This window comes from Somniosus microcephalus, chromosome 2, assembly GCF_052327205.1.
Source record: "Somniosus microcephalus isolate GS21.2 chromosome 2, FLI_Smic_1.0, whole genome shotgun sequence".
NCBI lineage: Eukaryota > Metazoa > Chordata > Chondrichthyes > Squaliformes > Somniosidae > Somniosus > Somniosus microcephalus.
Genome location: NC_140988.1, coordinates 143,647,052 through 143,660,260, shown reverse-complemented (window position 1 = coordinate 143,660,260; position 13,209 = coordinate 143,647,052). Strand labels below are relative to the sequence as shown.

General features: G+C 43.9%; 1 long non-coding RNA gene across 1 annotated transcript; it reads right to left on the bottom strand.

Moving 5' to 3' along the window:
• Positions 1-346: 346 nt before the first annotated feature.
• LOC147122996 (uncharacterized) lies at positions 347-12,505 on the bottom strand. Its single transcript, XR_015080380.1, has 2 exons — positions 12,375-12,505; positions 347-1,513 (listed from the first exon to the last, which is right to left on the bottom strand). It is a non-coding gene; the product is annotated as an uncharacterized LOC147122996 (long non-coding RNA).
• Between the last annotated feature and the right edge of the window lie 704 nt (positions 12,506-13,209).

The following is a 13,209-nucleotide window of genomic DNA, read 5'->3' as shown; positions in this document are numbered from 1 at the left end:
TTGGAAATTACTACCTAACAGCATTGTGGGAGCACCTAGGCCATACAGTTTATAATGGTTCAAGAAGGCGGCTCACCACCACCGTCTCAAGGTAACTAGGGATGGGCAATAAATGCTGGCCTTGCCAGCAATGCTCACATTCTTGAATTAATATGAAAAAGAGTAAATTTTCCAGTGCTTGCATTCACTAAAAATAGATATTTGCATAAATATCTTTTGTTGAGAAAATTAATATTTCATAAAGAATTCAATTGTAACTGTTATTACAGTATTCCTAATATTGAAAACTTTAAATGATGAGACTGATTTTAAATGTTCTCCAAAAACCTCAGCAAAGCCGTGTATGCACAATTTTTAAAATAATTTTATTATTGAGTTGCCACAGAGTACAGAATGACAGAGTGTATCCTGCTTTGTAGCTTGCACAGTATTTACAGGTTAAAACAAAGGCCAGCTGGACCCTGGAATCATCCAATAGCATCCCTGACCCTGGTAGCTCGAAGGGAAGCGTGCACCACATTGAAGGTGCCCAGGGTCTATTGGACATCTCCGCACTATGGCACAGCTATGACCTTCCAGACGTTCTCAACATAAGCGGCTTTAGGGCGTGGCACCAGAAGAACTTCACTAAGATAGGCGAGCTGCTTCATGTGGGGCAAATCAACTTATTCCAGCAGTTGACTGACAACGTTCCACATTCCCCAACAGGATCTTTTTCTCTCTGCTATTAAAATATTTCTGTTACCTCTTTTGTTCAAGGTTACCTTGTGATCCAAATTCCTTTACATTGAAAACCTCACAAAATAGATTTAAATTATTATGTTGTACTTAACCCACTTGACCACATATAAACACTTAAGACGTGCTTTAGTACAAATCAAACCTAATTAGTGAATATTAATGACAGAAACCCTTGCATATGCTAGAACTGGGAAGCAGAAGGTTAATAGATGGACAGTGTTGTGAGATACCATTTATCAGTTTCTATTTATCTCTCCTTGGGAGGTGGCAGGTTTACAGTAAATACCTTCTGTCCTCCTAATTTCCTAATGATGGGGATAATGATGGGGAATGGTGAAGTCATTAACTGGGACAGGCTCTCTGCATCACTCTGTCATCCTTGTCTTTCCCAAGCCTGCAATGAAAAGTGATGGAGTCCAGCTGTTCAAAGATTAGGCTGAGGGTTTAGGTAAGGATAGGTGTACATATTATATACTACATGCTGTGTCTACACACATGTATGAATGAGGAGAACTTAACATTTTGGGGGGTTTGGAGTTACAGAAGTCCAGTATCAAATTTTTAAAACATCTTTGTCAATGCTGAACAGTACAACAATTTACATCCCTCAGATTTAGCTGAAAAGCAGTTGAATCATGAACCACTCGTCCGAGAAGGCCTGGTGAATTCTGAGTTCTGAGCCGCAGCTGTTTCTGCACTGTATTCTCAGCACTGATGCCTCTAGCAGGGCACAAATCAGGCTAAATAGAGGATATGATTTGAAACATCTGTCCTGTTATAAATAAGAAGAAATGTATTAAGCAAAATGGAAATGAATTTGCATGTGACGAATTCATGTTAATGCACAGGGTCCCAAGGCTAGTAACTAATCTGCATTATAATCTAAAAACAACACATGTAACAATAAAAGCTTTTAAAAGAATGGCAATGTCATTCAAACTGAAATTCTGAAAGTACCTAACAAAAATGTTTGACTTATTATTTTAAAGTACTGTGAAACTACTGTGCTATTGTTTGATGGATTTTAATCTGCTGACAAAACATGAAGAAAAACCCTAACCTGACCTGGAATTCACATTTGAACATATCCTGAAACAGAAGGTAATTGATTATGTTATAGACAGAGCTAAGCGATCCCACAACCAACAGATTAGATCAAAGCTCTGCAGTCCTCTCACATCCAGTCGTGAATGGTGGTGGACAATTAAACAATTAACGGGAGGAGGGGGCTCCATGAACATCCCGTCCTCAATGATGGCGGAGCCCAGCATGTGAGTGCAAAAGCCAAGGCTGAAGCGTTTATAGCCACCTTCAGCCACAAGTGCCGAGTGGATGATCCATCTAGGCCTCCTCCTGAGGGCCCCATCATCACAGAAGCCAGTCTTCAGGCAATTCGATTCACTCCACAGGATATCAAGAAACGGCTGAGCACACTGGATACAGCAAAGGCTATGGGCCCCGACAACATCCCAGCTGTCATGCTTAAGACTTGTGCTCCAGAACTAACCATGCCACTAGCCAAGTTGGTCCAGTACAGCTACAACATTGGCATCTACCTGACAAAGTGAAAAATTGCCCGGGTATGTCCTGTCCACAAAAAGCAGGACAAATCCAATCCAACCAATTACCACCCCATCAGCCTACTCTCAATCATCAGCAAAGTGATGGAAGGTGTCGTCGACAGTGCTATCAAGTGATACTTACTCACCAATAACCTGCTCACCGATGCTCAGTTTGGGTTCCGCCAGGACCATGCAGCTCCAGACCTCATTACAGCCTTGGTCCAAACATGGACAAATGAACTGAATTCCAGAGGTGAGATGAGAGTGACTGCTCTTGACATCAACGCAGCATTTTACTGAGTGTGGCATCAAGGAATATGAGTAAAATTGAAGTAAATGGGAATCAGGGGAAAAACGTTCCACTGGCTAGAGTCATACCTAGCACAAAGGAAGATGGTTGTGGTTGTTGGAAGCCAATCATCACAGCCCCAGGACATCACTGCAGGAGTTCCTCAGGAACAGTGTCCTAGGCCCAACCATCTTCAGCTGCTCCATCAATGACCTTCCCTCCATCATAAGGTCAGATGTGGGGATGTTCGCTGGTGATTGCACAGTATTCAGTGCCACTCGCAACTCCTCAGAAAATGAAGCAGTCTGTGGCCACATGCAGCAAGACCTGGACAAAAATTCAGGCTTGGGCTGATAAGTGGCAAGTAACATTCGCGCCACACAAATGACAGGCAATGACCATCAACAACAGGAGCGAGTCTAACCACCTCCCCTTGACATTACCATCATGGAATCCCCCACCATCAACATCCTGGGGATTACCATTGACCAGAAACTTAACTAGACCAGCCACATAAATACTGTGGCTACAAGAGCAGGTCAGAATCTGGGTATTCTGTGGCGAGTGTCTGTGGTTGAAGGAAGATATCTCTGTAAGGTGGGAGCTTTTACTGTACATTTGAAGCTGTCAACTCATCAGCTGATGCAATGGCCACTGACCTCCCGTCTCAGCTTCACAGACAAGGTCCAGGCACAGCGGGAAACCAGTGGGCAACCTGTCAAATCCAAAAAGCTGGAAAAAAACCATGGATAAGTGGCTGTAAACAAGCCACTAATTACCTTAATTGCTTCCCCCACCACTGCCCATCTGGTTTGCTCAGCAGAGCCGACATCGATAAGTCCAGTGTGCGCGTTTTGACAGCAGGTTCCCGACCCGCTGTCAATCATTTAAAATTTAACAGCTGACCCGCCACCCATCCCATCCGCTGAGCACTGGTAAAATTCCGGCATACATATCCTGTATCTGCAGGAAAGTATAACTATCATGGCCATTTTATATTGTTAGCTATTTGTTTCCATAATGTTTAAAACATATAAAAATGATTCAGGAAGAAACTATATAAACAATATTGGGTTTTTTATTTGAAGCATCAATTTACCACCCAAATATTGTTGAGTGGATTTTCACTTTGGTTTTTATGGGAACTTCATGCGTTTAATGCAAGGAACTGGAACATCAACTTAGTGAATTATTAGATAGAAGATCCAATTAACTTAAGTAAGTCAGCCATTTCCTGCTACTTTAAACTCCTAATACTGCCAGCATTCTTTACTCTGTTGACATAATTGGCTAAAAAAATTAATCGGAGTTAATTTTCAGTCAAGAAAAAAAATCTCCAATCTCCAAAAGAGATGCAACCAGAGGAACCAGAAAGAAAGTACATAAAACGATTAGATGTTAGGATTATTTTAAAGAGAAACCAGGGTGGATTTTCCTCTTGGCCACCCTGCTGGGCACCAGACAAGTGGAGCATACTAGAGATGTGCTGCAGAGGGATTTTCTTGCCTGGGCCATTAGCCTAGCCCTGACAGAGACTTATGCCAAGGCCTGCAGATCATGCTAGAAGGAGGAAACAGTTACTGACCTGTAGCTAGGTTGGATTTTTGGGTTGCTGCTGGGGCCCTTGCAGACCCTCCAGACCAAGGAGGGTCCTGGCACAAATACCCAGATTTTTGGGGCACCACTCTGTTAGTCATCCTCCTCTCTGGATCACAAAGATAAAAGTGAGGTATCAGTTCTGTGCATGCCCCCTTCTGCCTCATTTGCACAGCCCAGTAACCCTGGAAATCCTGGAGCAGTATAGTAGGGCGGAGATCGGATCTAACTGACCTCTGCCTCCACATCCTGTGCCTGGGAAATGAACATTCCCCAGGAGCAATGAAGAAGATAATCTACCCTATAAAGTATAGAAGGGATAGATTATGTTGAAGATTAAAAAAAAGTTAAAAAGATGAGAATGGGAAAAAGGGATGAGGAAACAGAATTAAAGTTTATTTAAAATTTTTAATTAAAATTGATATATTTTTAGGTGTTTGTTTCTCTATTTCGGTAATATTGCAGCAGTAAAAGCTACTCCGGACCAATGATCCCTGTGGTTTTTTTGGCTCTGTGCAGCCCCTTCAAAATACCATGCACGCGTGGTTTTTACATTGAAAACCCGGCAAGCTGGCTGCGCGGGTTCCCTGGAGCGCTGCGCGGGAATAATTCTCCTGCCATTTAAGTACTTGTATTCCTAGAAGATTTGTGTTTGTTTCAAAATTGCCTCCCATGAGCTGAAAAGTTACAAATCCAGCCATGGTCAGGGAGACTGTGGGCCCGAGATAGATTGTTGGAGTTATGTTCATGGGTAAGTTTGAGGGGTTTTTGTGAATTTTAATGCGTTATTTTAATGATAGATGTTTTATTTTCAGGGGTGTATATTGGGGTGTATGAGCAGCTGTAAGTCAGATGAGTTTTTCCTGGAGTATGATTGTGGAGAAAGTAGAAATTGGGAACAGAAGTTTTGTGTAATGAAAAGTAGAAAATAACCAGCCTGAAAAGAGAAAAACTGTGACTTAAACATTTAACCGATGAAGAAGAAGAAAATTAATTAATGGACAACAAAGCTAGGTGGGAATGTAAGTTGTAAGGAGGATTCAAAGAGGCTTCAAGGGGATATAGACAGGCTAAGTGAGTGGGCAAGAACATGGCAAATGGAATATAATGTAGAGAAACGTGAAGTTATCCACTTTGGTAGGAAAAATAGAAAAGTAGAGTATTTTTTAAATGGTGAGAGATTGGAAAATGTTGGTGTTCAGAGGGACCTGGGTGTCCTTGTACACAAATCACTGAAAGTTAACATGCGCAGCTGTTTGCATGTACCATGCAAATGGTATGTTGGCCTTTATTACAAGAGGATTTGAATATAAGAGTAAAGATATCTTACTGCAATTATATAGGGCCCTGGTGACTCCACACCTGGAGTATTGTGTACATTTTGGTCTCCTTACCTAAGGAAGGATATACTTTCCATAGAGGGAGTGCAACGAAGGTTCACCAGACTGATTCCTGGGATGGGGGGATTGTCCTATGAGGAGAGATTGAGTAGACTAGGCTTATATTCTCTGGAGTTTAGACGAATGAGAGGTGATCTCATTGAAACATACAAAATCCTTACAGGGCTTGACAGGGTAGATGCAGGGAGGATGCTTCCCCTGGCTGGGGAGTCTAGAACCAGGGGTCACAGTCTCAGAATAAGGGGTCAGCCATTTAGGACTGAGATGAGGGGAAGTTTCTTCACTCAGAGGGTGGCGAATCTTTGGAATTCTCTACCCCAGACGGCTGTGGATGCTCAGTCGTTGAGTATATTCAAGACAGAGATCGATAGATTTTTGAATATTAAGGGGATAGTGCAGGAAAGTGAAGTTGAGGTAGAAGATCAGCCATGATCTTATAGAATGGCGGAGCAGGCTCGAGGGGCCAAATGGCTTACTCCTGCTCCTATTTCTTGTGTTCTTATGTTCTAATGTAGATGAAAGACTCCACATATACAACAGATGCAAGAAATTTTGTTATAAAGATTTATCACTTACTAGAATTGGAAGAGTCTGAAGACGTATTGGAGGGGAGTGTTCATCATTACCCAAAACAGTTCGCAGTCAGTGGAATGGTCCACCCAAAGCCAGTGTCAAGAAGCCCAAACTATTTTCAGTTTTAGGGATCATCTGAATGTAGCCAGCAAGTTTGTGGGGAGGGCGGGGAGTGGGTGGAGCATTCGAAGTGCATGGTCCGTTCATTTGTATTTGAAAATTGCAAACGGGGTCCTATAACCTGAAACAGGCGGGCGTACTGCTTGCCCATTTACAGGTCCACCTGAAGGCTGCAACAGCTGGTCCTTGGGCGTCAATGGGAGTGCCAAGGTGCCCCCCCCCACCCCCTTGGATTTTCAACTGCATCCACCCATTTTTCAGGTGAGAAACAAATGGTCAGCAGTTGAAAATTACTTATTTTGGCTTGGATTTTTCTTTCTTTCAATGGTGGGTTGGTGATGTATTGGGACTTCCACCTGCCCGAGTGGCTCCACCACTAATCTGCTGAAGTTTCCTAAAGTGTTTATCGTTAATTAGGCAGGGTGGGTTTACAGTGGTAAAACCACTTGTTACAAATTCTACTTGTTGTTGTATCCGTGTGTTAATGGAGACACGGAATGCAGGAGTTGGTTTAACAGGTGTTTACTAAACAAAGTCTGGAGGTGAACTAAAAGATATAAGACGCTATATAGGCTTATATATCTGAGTGGTCACTACCGATATTACAGTACACAGGGGCTCTTAAAGGTACATACACTACAATTCCTCCCCTTTTAGATAATTAGTACATAACATTTTAAGTAATCATTAATTAACATGTTTACAAGAACAATAATCTACACATTTGCTGCAGTTAATCAATTATAAGTCAGTCTCTCTGGAGGCTTCCTGACTCGGTCCGGATAACGCCTCGGTGGTGTAGTAGGTTCTTTTGGCAAGGTCGATTCGGCTTGAATGCCAGTGTCGGGTTCATCTGGTTCCAGTATCACCGGATCGGAGGTAGATACTATGGGTATCTCTGCTTCATCATTAGGCATATAGAGTTGTGGTGTAGGTTGTCCCTTTTCGGATGACTCTATGATCTGGTCAGCATGGCGCCTTATTATGCTTTCACCAATGTCCACGGTATACATCAGCGGTCCTAGTCGTGTGCAAATAGTTCCAGGCTGCCATTTCTCGGTACGGTAGTCCCGGGCCAAAACTTGTTGACCTATCTGGAAGGTTCTAGTTGGCCTTTCATTCATGCCTTGAAATTGCCGGTTCTCTACGTCCCTTCTGAGGTTTGGCTTGATCAAATCCAGCCGGCATCTTAGTCTTCTATTGAAAAACATCATGGCAGGAGTTTGGTTTGTAACCACATGTGTTGCATTCCTGTACGCAAACAAGAAGTTATCTACCTTATGTTGTAGATTTATGTCTTCATTACCCATGGCCTTTATGGCCTTCTTGAAGGTCTGGACAAACCTTTCAGCTAATCCATTGGTGGCGGGATGGTATGGGGCGGACGTGTAGTGCTTAACCCCATTGATTTTTAAGAACTTCCTGAATTCTTCGGACACAAATTGCGGTCCATTATCAGAACAGATCTGTTCAGGCAGCCCATTCCTGGCAAATATGGTCCTTAATACTGTGATGGTTTTTTCCGTGGTGGTGGAGGACATCTTTATTACCTCCAGCCACTTGGAGTGTGCATCAACCGCGATTAAGAACATTGAGTCCATAAATGGACCAGCAAAGTCGATATGTACCCTTTGCCATGGAGATGAGGGCCACTCCCATGGATGTAGAGGGGCTTGTGGTGGGGCGTTTTGGACCTTCTGGCATCCTAGACAGCTCTTGGTCATTTCTTCGATGTCTCCATCGATACCTGGCCACCACACAAACGCTCTGGCTAGGTTCTTCATTTTCACTCCACCCAGATGCCCCTCGTGAAGCTCCTTTAGCACTTTATCCTGGAGTTTGGGTGGAATCACCACTCTGGATCCACACATCAAGGTTCCTCGGCACACTGACAGCTGTTCTCTTCTTTGCGAGAATGCTGGCAACAGTGGTTCGCCATGTGCTGGCCATCCCTTCACCGTTAAATCGTAGACTCGTGAGAGAATCAGGTCATTCCTCGTTTCCTTTTCAATGGTAGAATTTGTTACTGGTAGACATTCTACTATGGTTGAGTGGAACATCTCCACTGGGTCCACTGTAGGCGCCTCTTCTACCGTTGGCAACGGTAGGCGCGATAAACCGTCAGCATTCCCATGCTGTTTTGATCCTTTGTATTCTATGTCATATTGGTGTGCCCCTAGGAAAAGGGACCACCTCTGTAGCCTTTGCGCTGTCATAATGGGAACGCCCTTTTTAGGGTTGAATATGGAGACGAGGGGTTGATGGTCAGTCAACAAGGTAAATTTTTGTCCGTGTAGGTAATGGTTGAATTTCTTCACTCCCCACACCAGGCTGAGTGCTTCCCTGTCGATCTGGGCATAGTTACGCTCAGCTGAGTTCAATGAGCGTGACGCAAAAGCTATTGGCCGCTCCGAGCCATCAGGGAATCTATGCGATAATACCGCTCCTACGCCGTAAGGGGATGCATCGCACGCCAGTCTGATTGGTGGTGATGGGTTGTAATGAGCCAACACTTCCTTGGACGTGATCAAGCCCTTGCATTTATGGAAGGCACGTTTACAGTCTTCGCTCCATTTCCAAATTACTCCCGTTTGTAGCAGTGCGTTAAGAGGGTGCAGAACAGTTGACAAGTTCGGTAAAAATTTATGATAGTAATTTATCAATCCCAGGAACGACCTTAATTGTGAGACATTTTCAGGTGCTGGGGCTTTTATGACTGCTTCAATTTTTTCAGGTGACTTATGCAACCCTTCTTCGTTAATTATATGGCCACAATATGATATTTGTTTCTGGAAAAATTCGCACTTGGGGCGATTTGCTCGTAGGCCCCGTTCTCTCAGCCTAGTGAGCACCTGCTCCAAATTGGCAAGGTGCTCGTTGTCGTTTTCTCCTGTTACAAGGATGTCGTCGAGGTAGCATTGAGTCCCCGGAATCCCTTGCAGGACTTGCTCCATAGCTCTTTGCCAGATAGCTGGAGCTGATGCTACTCTGAAAACCAGTCGATTGTACTGGTACAGGCCTTTGTGTGTGTTTATCATGAGATACTTTTTAGAGGCCTCCTCAACCTCCATCTGTAGATATGCTTGTGCTAAGTCAATTTTGGTGAAACGTTTCCCTCCGGATAGTGAGGCGAAAATATCTTCTATCCTTGGAAGAGGATGCTGTATCGTGTGAAGGACCGGGTTTACAGTCACCTTGAAGTCCCCACAGATGCGAATTTTTCTCTGTTCTTCAGATTTATCATTATTCAACGTTTTCTTCATGACCGGGACGATGGGTGTTGCCCATTCGCTCCAATCTATCTTGGATAACACGCCTGCTTTTTCCAAATTCTCCAGCTCTGCCTCGACTGCTGGACGAATTGTGTATGACACCGGCCTTGCCTTAAAAAACTTGGGAATTGCCGCATCTTCCACTTTTATTGAGGCGGTGACGCCTTTCAAGGTTCCTAGTTCCTGTTGAAACACTTCTTTGGCGTTAGCCAAGATGTCTTTTAATCGTTCAGGTATGACGTCATCATCATTTTTTTTCTTACTGGTCACCGTCAGTACCTGAATGGAGTGCCAGTCTAAACGTATCTTCCTGATCCATTCACGTCCCAACAACGGTGGACCACCATCTTGCAGAACGTATAAATACAACTTCTGTATTTCCTTGCCGTTGTATACAACAGGCACCCTTATTTTCCCTCTGGGGTATACTTTCTGCCCCGTATATGTCTTCAAGATAATGGATGTGTCTTTCAAAGGTATATGCGGAAATAGCCGCTCGTAATCCCGTCGACTTATGACGGTCAGAGCTGATCCTGTATCTAGCTCCATTTTAACTGGGGACCCCGCTATCGTGAGGGTAACCCAAATGGTCTGGTAATCTTCTTTGGCAATTACATTATGTAATTTGAGACAGCTTAGTCTCTTGTTTCCGGAGTTGCTATCGCTCTTCTGGTCTTTGGAGCTACTGTCCGTCATCATTTGTACCTTTCTGTACTTTTCCTTATTGATTTTTTTTCTGTCAGTGGATTTTTTGTTTCCAGATCGGCATACACGTGCAATGTGTCCCATCTTTCCGCATTGCCTGCATGCTTTGTCCTTGAACCAGCAGTCCCTCTGGTCATGGGTGGATCTGCCGCAGCGATAACATCTCTCGAAACCCCGTGTCATTTCATGGGTGCTGAAGTCCTGTGGCTTTTGCTGTATCTCTGCAGCTCCTCTTGCTGCTGCTTCGTATGATACAGCCACACTGAAAGCCTTGTCCAGTGTCAAATCTTTCTCAGAAAGTAGCCTTTTCTGTGTTCCTTCACTTAGGAGACCGCAGACGAATTTGTCTCGTAGAGAATCTGCCAGTCCTGCCCCGAATTGGCAGTGCTTTGACAGCTTTCTTAATTCGGTGAGGTAATCAGCTTTACTTTCATTCTTGTGCTGATTCCTCCTGAAGAATTTGAATCGTTCCGCTATCAGCAGCGGTGTTGGGTTTAAGTGCTCCTGTAGGGTATCAACAATCTCCTTAAAATTCTTGTCCTCGGTTTGGCTGGAGTGATTAAGTTTCGTAACAGCCCGTATGTCCTTGCGCCCATCAGATTTAGAAGTACCGATGCCTTTTTATCATCCTCTACTTCATTCGCTGTGCAATATACCTCCACTCTTTCCACATATGTGGTCCAATCCTCTATATCACTATCGAAAGCAGTAATATTGCCAGTCTTAGGCATCCTGAAAATCAAAAATGGCGCCTCCCGCGCTTTCCTTTCTTCCCTGCCGAGAAAAAATGCTGCCTCCCGCACTTTCCCGCCGCTGCCGCTGCTGACAACGCTGTTCTCCGCGGTTTTTATTTACAGATATTTTTAATAGTTGGAGACTCGTTCCCGCCGGACTCTCTGGGACTTTTCCCTCCCTCTGCTTGGTCCGAACGCCGACCTGCTTTGCAGTGCCGGCCGTCTCCCGAGTGCTCCACCCTCCATCTCTGTTTGCCTCCGCCTTCCGACTCGCTGCTCGGCCCCGCTGCAGAGCCACCCGATCGAGCCCCAGCCTGCTGCCCAGGAAGGATTAGTGCAGTACCTGCCACCAGCCCGGCTAGCTGGTGAAACCACAGTTTTTTTTTGGGGGGGGGGGTTTCTTCGACCTTCGTCTGAGGAATCGATCTCCTTGAGGTGCTGCCGAATTGCAGGTAAGTCCGTTTCCAATTCGTCGCCACTGTTGTATCCGTGTGTTAATGGAGACACGGAATGCAGGAGTTGGTTTAACAGGTGTTTACTGAACAAAGTCTGGAGGTGAACTAAAAGATACAAGACGCTATACAGGCTTATATACCCGAGTGGTCACTACCGGTATTACAGTACACAGGGGCTCTTAAAGGTACATACACTACAATTGTCTAATATTGTAACCCAGGAATGGAACAATGGTAATGCAGGGCTCCACCAAATTTATTGAGGCACCTAAAATGAGACTTCAAAATAATAATGATCTGCTCTATTGAAATTCTCGTAGTCCCATGGGCCTCATTATATCTATTCTCCTCCTCTGTCTGTGGATTCCTCACCAGTATGATTAGCCATGACTGTAGGGAATATCACTGATTACCAATCAACCAACCATTCTGATGTATGGTTCTGAGTTATCAGTGCTGGTATTTTGGATTGTCGAATGATACAGGTATAATTGACAGCTTTCTGAGTAACATGAAGAATAAGGTGATTGGCATTGCACACTAGTTGGACGTTGATAGAATGAAACCCTTTCCTGTTAATGAAATTGAGAGGGCTGTTGTAGGGAGCTTTGAAGGCCACCTGTGTTCCATCAATCACTCTCTGTACCTATAGGAATGCTGCCAGTTGATAGAATTAGATACAGGAAACTTTCTGGTATCCGGCACGGACGGGACCGACGTGTTGCCGGTTCATCAACAATTCCGGATAACCGAACGCTATAGTAAAAGATACGGAGCTCAGAGCTCCGTATAAAGCAACAAACCCTGTTAGCTTCAAAACAATCGGCACAAGTTGCATGCATCTCTGTAGCTTAGCAACAGCTTCAGCTACACCCTTGTACAGCAACAAATCAATTAAAAAAAGTAACTAAAAGTAAAAAAAGTTACCTGAACCGACTCCTGAATTTTGCCAGTGGATAGAGCGTTCCGGTTATTTAGGGGCCGGTTAATCGAAAGTTTCCTGTAGGTTGCTATTTTTGTTTTGCAGGTTCTGTGGAGCAGGTAATAACATTCGAGGCAGACCTGAAAGAAGCAACAATGACTTTCTTTATACAGTGGTGAGTTACTGCCTGACTAAGGTGAGAAATGTCTTTCAAGGTTGCCTGGAAAGATCCATTGCCAAAAAGTTCAAGATGGTGGTCACTTTTACAGATAATGCTGTGCTCCTTGGTAAAGTGAGCTGTCTAGGCATTTCAGTGGTCCTCTGTAGTTGGCTTTGTTGTTTTACTTCCAATAAATGTTTGATCTATTTCTTCTGTGTACAGGGTGGGCTTGATGGGTTTATTAAAATAATAATTCAGCGTTAATGAAATAGAGTCTATGTGCTGTGCCTTTCCCCTGATCCTGCCCTTTACTACCATAGCACTATAAGCCATGTTTATTTGCACTGTCTTGTTTCTGCTCCTTATTTCCGCTGGTACCTTTCCACTGGTATTAAATCAAGATAAGGTACATTGGAATATTTGGCTTTACTGGTTCAACAATAAATGTGTGTGATCTCATATATGGGCTGTTGAAATTATGTCCTAAATTCTTTAGGTAAACAATATTTTCTAGCTTTGGAAGTCTATTAGGTACTTAGCAGCATGTGTGATTGCATTCTGAGAAGGATAAAGGAAAACCGATTATCAGCCAGAGAAACTGATAGAAACAAAGGCCCCAAAAATGGCAGGATGTTCATCCTGGCATAAGCGCTGAGGCTCACTGGGTCGGGACCATGAAA